This window comes from Pelobates fuscus, chromosome 3, assembly GCF_036172605.1.
Source record: "Pelobates fuscus isolate aPelFus1 chromosome 3, aPelFus1.pri, whole genome shotgun sequence".
NCBI classification, from domain to species: Eukaryota; Metazoa; Chordata; class Amphibia; order Anura; family Pelobatidae; genus Pelobates; species Pelobates fuscus.
Window position 1 is genome coordinate 131,360,271 of NC_086319.1, and position 7,145 is coordinate 131,367,415.

At 40.9% G+C, this 7,145-nt stretch overlaps 1 protein-coding gene across 1 annotated transcript in view; it reads right to left on the reverse strand.

Annotated features, from left to right (window-relative positions):
- Nucleotides 1-4,349, reverse strand: part of JADE2 (jade family PHD finger 2) — a 647,003-nt gene extending 642,654 nt beyond the window's left edge. The window contains exon 1 of the mRNA XM_063447471.1: nucleotides 3,727-4,349. The gene's annotated coding sequence lies outside the window, so the exon portion shown is untranslated. The remainder of the gene's footprint in view (nucleotides 1-3,726) is intronic.
- Nucleotides 4,350-7,145: the final 2,796 nt, after the last annotated feature.

Sequence of the window (7,145 nt, forward strand, 5' to 3'; positions counted from 1 at the left end):
AATAAAATTAAATAACATTACTGTTTAGTAGATATACCCCAATGAATACACACATGTATTTTTATATGCAGGTATTCATTGGGTTACATCTTAAAGGGACTTGAAAAGGTTGCAGTTCTTATGTACTGCAATCTTACATAGCCTTCCCTTTTCAATCCTTAAGAAGCTTCTAAATTGGGGCCCTCAAGTATGTGTCAACGATTGGTCTGAGGTCTGGCGTTGCTGGATGGCCTGTCACTTCCGTTATGAAGGAGTGTGCAAACCTCAATAACCATAGAAACCTCATAGAAATAAGCACTTTTATAAATTAGGGTTAAAATACATTACTCCTTACCCATAAAGCACTTCAGCATCCTAAAGTGCTTTTAAGGTGTGGAGTAGACTTTCAAGCATATGAAAATAATAAATAAGAATGCTACAACTATAAATTAAATATATTTGGCATAAGATATGAAATTCCCTTGTTACAGAATTATGTAAATACAGTTATGCATTCTGGACTCACCTTCTCTCCTGGAGCTGGAGGCTCCTATAAGGAGAATGTGTCAGCCTCACTGTGCTAACTCGTACATTTTTGATTACAGGTGTATCTCTACTTTGAATTCAAAATTGTAAAAAAGTAATTAAAATGCATATAAATAAAGTACTTATTTCACAATGTTGCTCTGTAAAGCTAAACTAAAATCGAATTAGCTTTCTCGCTTCCAAACACAATTCATATGTAAGACATCATTCCAAATAAACCGTGAAAAATCCATTTGTTATCATGACACCAATTAGTATAACTTGAAGGAGGGTACATCTATTTATAATTAAAAATTATTTGCATCCTTTTCCAGTTGCAACACTGATGAAAGTGATGGTGAAATCCCTCTCTGCACAGATTAATTTCTGACACATCTCTATAGTAGTACCTTAAAATATATGCTAAGATTGTTAAAAACGGATATAAAAAGTTGTGTAATAGATTAGAATATATATATATTTTTTTCCAGATTAACCTATCCAGTATATTTCAATTGCAATTGAAATTTCAATTTCAATTGCATGCCACACAAATAAAATGTTCTCAAGAGGTGTTTTAGGAGAATAAACAGAGGCATGATGAACAGCTGTTGACAGAACCTGTATCTACAGTTGACCCGGAGAACCTGCCTTCTGCAGCTGTTCAATTACATACGCAAATTTAGCAAATTTAACATCAGTTGACAATTAGTTTTAAAGCCCAACAGTACAAATACTTTAAAAGACCACATCTTCAGAAAATCAATATTAACCTATTATAAAAGGATCCACTGAGCAAGGTGTGCTCATGCTGGTGAAAACTCAATCATAAAATGTAACAGAAAACTTTCAGAATCTGTTTACAAAATGAAATATATTGTCAAAGACTTGTAATAAAACAAGCTAGATTACAACAGTTCATATTCACAGGATGATTCACAGTTATTTGCAACAGATTCCTAGTTATTCCAATGCTGAGAGACAAAATCACTGACATTCCATTTAAAGCAGTCGTTCTCTATCATTCTACTACAGTAAACACTATGTACAACATGCAATGGAAAATAAATGCTTCCCTAATGTACCTAAAGCCACACACACACACACACACACCTTCCTATCCACAGACTGTCAGCTTGTCTGCTAACTCCAATTACAGAAAAGCTCTTACAGGCTCAGATACTGTAGAATGTGAGTAATGCCCTTTGATTGGCCAACTACAGCACTGTGTAAAACATGTCACTGCAGCCCTGGGGTGGGGAGATGAGATCTGCAGCCCTGGGGATGGGGTGCATAATGTGTGTAGTCTGGCAAAGGGAGGAGAACCGAGTTATTGGCAAGCTCGGTGGAGCTGAGGGTATAAAATGATATGCTAGGTTAAACAAAACAACTTGCATGGCAGGAAAAGCACATCAAATGATGCTAAGACATCCCTGTGGGATGCACAATTAATATGCAGTGAGATTTGAGAATACTCGAATCCCCCAGGTGCCATAGAATATAGCAATCCAGCACATACAGGAATGAAATCACCTGCAAACTCAGAATGCCACAGGCATTACAGCGGGTAATGTGGACCAACTAGACCAGGGGTAGGCAACCTTCGGCTCTACAGATGTTTTGGACTACATCTCCCATAATGCTTTTACAGCCATATTGCTGGCAAAGCATCAAGGGAGATGTAGTCCACAACATCTGTAGAGCCGAAGGTTGCCTACCCTTGAACTAGACAAACAAATGACAGGTCATTAGGTCTTGACACATGACACCACTTATCAGAGATAGATTGGCTTTACATTGTGTCCCATTTCACCTGTATCCACACCTCCGAATGGCATCCCAGACCAAAACATGTTTGTTTTCAAGAGGGAGGTGTGTATGTATTTATATACAATTACATTAAAGAGGGCCTTAATACTAGTATGATTTACATTAACATACCACTGAGAAAATATTAAGATTATGGATGGGTTGATATCCTGCCCTGCAGATTAAAAAGGATGGCAACCTGTCCTTAGTATTTGTGGAGCATACATAATTTATATTGTACGCAGGTCCATAATTCGACTTTATAAAAGGCGGTGGAAGAATCGAAAATCCGATAATGAAGCCCTGCCTTCCAAACCTTACTGAGTATCTGATCTCGGAGAGTGAGAGGAGGGGAGGGAGTGCTGTGATGACTGTGCAGAGACCTGTGCATGTGCAAGCAGTGAGCCAGAGAGCCATGCAGAAGCTGGCGGGATGATGACTGCATTTTATTTGGTGTGTAGCAAGGGGAGTGAGAAATGTTTATACAGAGAGCTGCTGCTGCTGATCTGGAGAAGCAGAGACGCCCCCAGAGGCGTCGGATGGAAACCGTGTGAGTTTCAGAAGGTAAACAACAGCCACGCCCCCTACAGCCCTCTCCCCCAACGTGCAGCACAGAACCAGCTGTATATTTCCATTTGGAATCATCAAAAAGATGGCAAACATTCTACGTTCTATTTATCCCAAGATATGGTGTTAAAATGATGAAATTTGACTTTAATCCCTGTTATCATTTGGCCAAGAGTCAGTGTGACCCACTCTGCTGATAAGCCATGAAGTATAATCGGACTGTTGCAAATGGTCGTAGGTTAAAATGGCATAAGGTGTTTTCTAGAATATGCAAATGTCGGGCACAAGTGAAAGTGCTATGGAATAAAAACCCCATGCCACAGGGAAAGGGGGTGGATGATATAGTAAGAAGTAAGCTGTGCAATACACAGGCAGCGTGCTGTAAAACCTGAAACTGCACTTTCCCCTGTCTTGGTCACATTGGCATCCTGCCTTCAGCTGCCAACAAGATGTCAGAGAAAAAAACCTGACCTACGCGATGCCAAGGAAGATGCGAGATGGCAAGGTGCCTGTGTGCACATTGCTGCAGTCATTAATAAAGACGGTTTTGGTAAATCGAAGATGCCAGGTTTTTTTAAAAGTTGTCGTTAATACACTACTACCCTCTCACTCTTTAAACATGACTGCCCAACATGCGCAATGATTATTGCTGCCACTCACCCATCCCTCATTTAACAGTTTCCACCTCTATCGGGCTCCCTAAAACATAATCCTCCCTGGCGATCAGATCATCAATAACTACATCCATCAGGGGGCGGGGAGTAGAAAGATCAACCATTTAAATTGCACCCTGCAAAGAAAACAACACAAATAATAAAAAAAGGACATGGAGGGTTATCGGTTTACCTTGCTGTGTGGGGTGTCCTCACTGTTGAGATTAGCTCACGTTAAAATAGGGGAGGATCCTAAGGTGAAAAAATAGATAAAACCATTCCACAGAAAGTCCAGCATAGCAGTACACACAGTGTAGCCAGCGATGATCTTCTTTTCTTGCTCTCCCTCTTCTTCCTAGGAGTGGATACAAAGTAACTCCGTGTATGTCATCCAAAAAAATAGAACGTCTAACGTGATGGCCGCTCTCTGCAATCCTTCAATCCCTTGCCCGAGCTCTTCTGTTTATTCTTCTGCAGACTTCCTTGATCTGTTGCAAAAGATACACATAGATATTTCTGTGCGTGTGTTATGCTGCTTTGAATGGTTGCGGGCTGCTCGGCTGGAGAGGGGGCGGGTGCTACGAGGCTTACTTTGCACTCAATCCTATGTCAGTCTCATGCTGAAGAAAAGCATAGGGGTTATTTTTTTTTTAATTTGGAGATCCAGGTAGGAGGGTTAGAACTCGTGTCCTTCTTTTTACATTGAATATAATCACAGATATCTGTCTGGTGCAGGTCAGGATATAATGAAATAAAAAAAACCTAAGGATCGGATTGCACTGCAAGTCAGATCAGGTTGATTTCGCAATGTTTCTACCTCCCCATGACTTTTTCTCCCCTTTCACTCTTCTGACAGCCCACTCCTCTACAATGTATTTTTTGCCCCTTTCCCTCCTATCTTTATTCACACCCCTCTCTGCCCTGTTCCCCTCCCTTCTTACTCTGTCATGTTTCTTTTTTCACTTTCTTCCTTGCTGTTTCTTTTTCAGTCTTTATTACCCTCCCTCAACTTAAGTTTGCTCTCCCATTTAGCTTTATTTTCTCAACTCCACCACTTACTTACCCTTTCCCCCCAATCTATCTGTTTCTGTAAATATCCTCCCTCCTCTCCTTCCCTCACACACCAGTAGAATACAGCAGGCTGTAATCTTTACAAAAATTAAATGGAGTTTAGGGGCTTTTTTTTTTTGGCGCCATATTAATGACGTACTTTAAAATAGCAATTTTCTCCTGCGTCAAAAGTAATAATAAAAAAACAACAACGAGATGAAGACGAATTGGTGTTGAGGAAGTAGATTGCAGGGTGGCGGGATAGATGGCAGAGGAGGGGCTAAAGAGGGGGGGGGGGGGGCAGCAGCACGCACATTGCAAGTGCAAGTCCAAGATCCAGTGAATAGGGATGTTCTCATTATTATCGTCATTTCTTACTCAGTGTGCTTGTTCATGTTAGACCTTATCGATCTGCAGTAGTTAACCCGCGACATTCCATTTAGAATCCCTGTTACACGTTGTTGGACGTTCTGGGAAGGTCCCAGCATGAAGTCTATACTGGGAAAATAGCAGTGTGTGCTGTAGGGTGCTGATGCTGATACGAGAGGGATGCCAAAACTTACATCACTTGGGACTCGACATTTTAAAATAGCGGTTATGGTTTTTGTCGTTTTTTTTTTTTATTTCGTGGTTCTTTTAGCCCAATCATAACGTGGACACGCATACACGATACTTTTGTGAAATACAATACAATAATCTCAGTTTATTTTTCAAAGTTAACATAATATAAACAAGAAAACAGAAAATATCATAATAAAATGGATTGAATGATTACACTCCCCGGGCTTTGTGTGGTGATAATAAAAAAATAAAATTGTAAAGCATAGTTTTGCCTCCAGCTATAAAGCTATAGAAGTATTTTACGAGCTCTCAGCATTATCTGTCACATAACATGTGCAGGTGTTTCCTCTGCTCCCTCCCGGGAGTCCCGGGACACGGGGAGTTAATAAGTGTTAATATGGTAGGAGGAGGCCAGAGAGTACAGCTCGGGCAGGCACAGTGCAGGCGAGCTCGGGGTTGAAGGGCTCCCATTGGGGAAGGCTGTGGGAGTCAGCAGATGCATTCACGGGGCGGGTTAATGTTTACATCAATTTGCTCTCTGGGGATTACTGCGATGGTTGCTTTCTAGCTGCCTGTGTGAGTGTGGATTGTGTGTCAGGAGCTGGGCCCTGAAGTCACACCCACCATTTCCCGCTTTGCTGCCTGTCCCCACGGCCCTCCCTTCTGTAGTCCTCATCCTGTTCAGGGACTGTACACAGCCCAACAGGACCAGGAATGGGGAGTTGTGCTCATCCAGCTTTTATTATTAGGGGGGTACTGGGGGTCATAAGAGTAGTAATTCAATAGCGAGATGTAGTTAGGTTTGCCAAAATCAACACATTTTCCTGGGCACACATCACTAAACCATGTTGGAGGGCAGTATATTTAAACCGTGTTGCACTGCTGTATGAGGCTTTCATATGTTGCAGAAATGAATTCAGTTACTCTCTTAGGACCAGCCTTAGGTAATGCTACATATTTCAGACCAGTCCTCTATGAGTGATGTCAATCAATACTGTATGTAGAAGTGATGTATGTCCAAAAAACATGGTGAGTTTGACAATTGTAGTTGCTGTTCAAGGAACACTACACCATAACTACTACAGCTTGCTATACTGGTTATGGTGCTAAGAGTGTCCTTGCACCTTTCCAGGATAAAACATCATAACTGTTAAAGGGACAGTGAGTGTAGACCCTTAAAACACTTGCTTGCTGAAGTGCTTTGTGTGTTCTCTTTTTTACATTTTATAGAAAGTGCAGATTTCAATAGCAAGTGGCATTTTTTTTGTAATATAAACATAGTTATCCCCCTCCTTTCCTTGGCTGTCAGTCAGGCAAAATATCCTATTACATCTTGATTGTTTAGCTCAGTGGAGCTAAATCCAAGACACAACAATTGCCCAGAGCTGATGCCTTGCAAAGCTTTCTAATTGAGCTGCACTGGGAAGTCTGCAATTCTACAGTCACAGAAAGTCTTGGCTGGGGAGAAGGAGAGAGCTTGCAAACGCTATAGACAAGAGATCTACAGTTTTGCAAGCTGGTTTTAGATATAACCCCAAATAGAAAAAAAATGCATTGATTCATTGGGATATACCTACTAAACAGTGTTTTTAGTTTTTCTTGTGTTTGGTCAGTGAAGTGTCACTTTAAGCACAGCTGATGCAGGACTGCCCCATTGGATAGTGCTTAGATCAATCTTGCTTCTCCTGTTGGAGAAGACCGGATGTGGCGGACCCAAGTAAGTTGTAAAACTATCTTGTTTACCAACTTACTGCAGGATGGTGTCAGAACATACCTGGCACCATAACCACAACAACATGCTGCAGTGGTTATGGTGCTTAAAGTGTTCTTAAAGCTATACCACGTAATTCTTGCAGGAGGCTTACAGGTTTTTTTTTTTTACTAACAGCCTCTCCAAATCAGATGTGAGTTTAATTTATTAACTGGACATTGCAGGCATAAAAAAAAAAACATATTAAAAGTTGACAATTGCAAATGTACATGTGTATTCATATGCATATT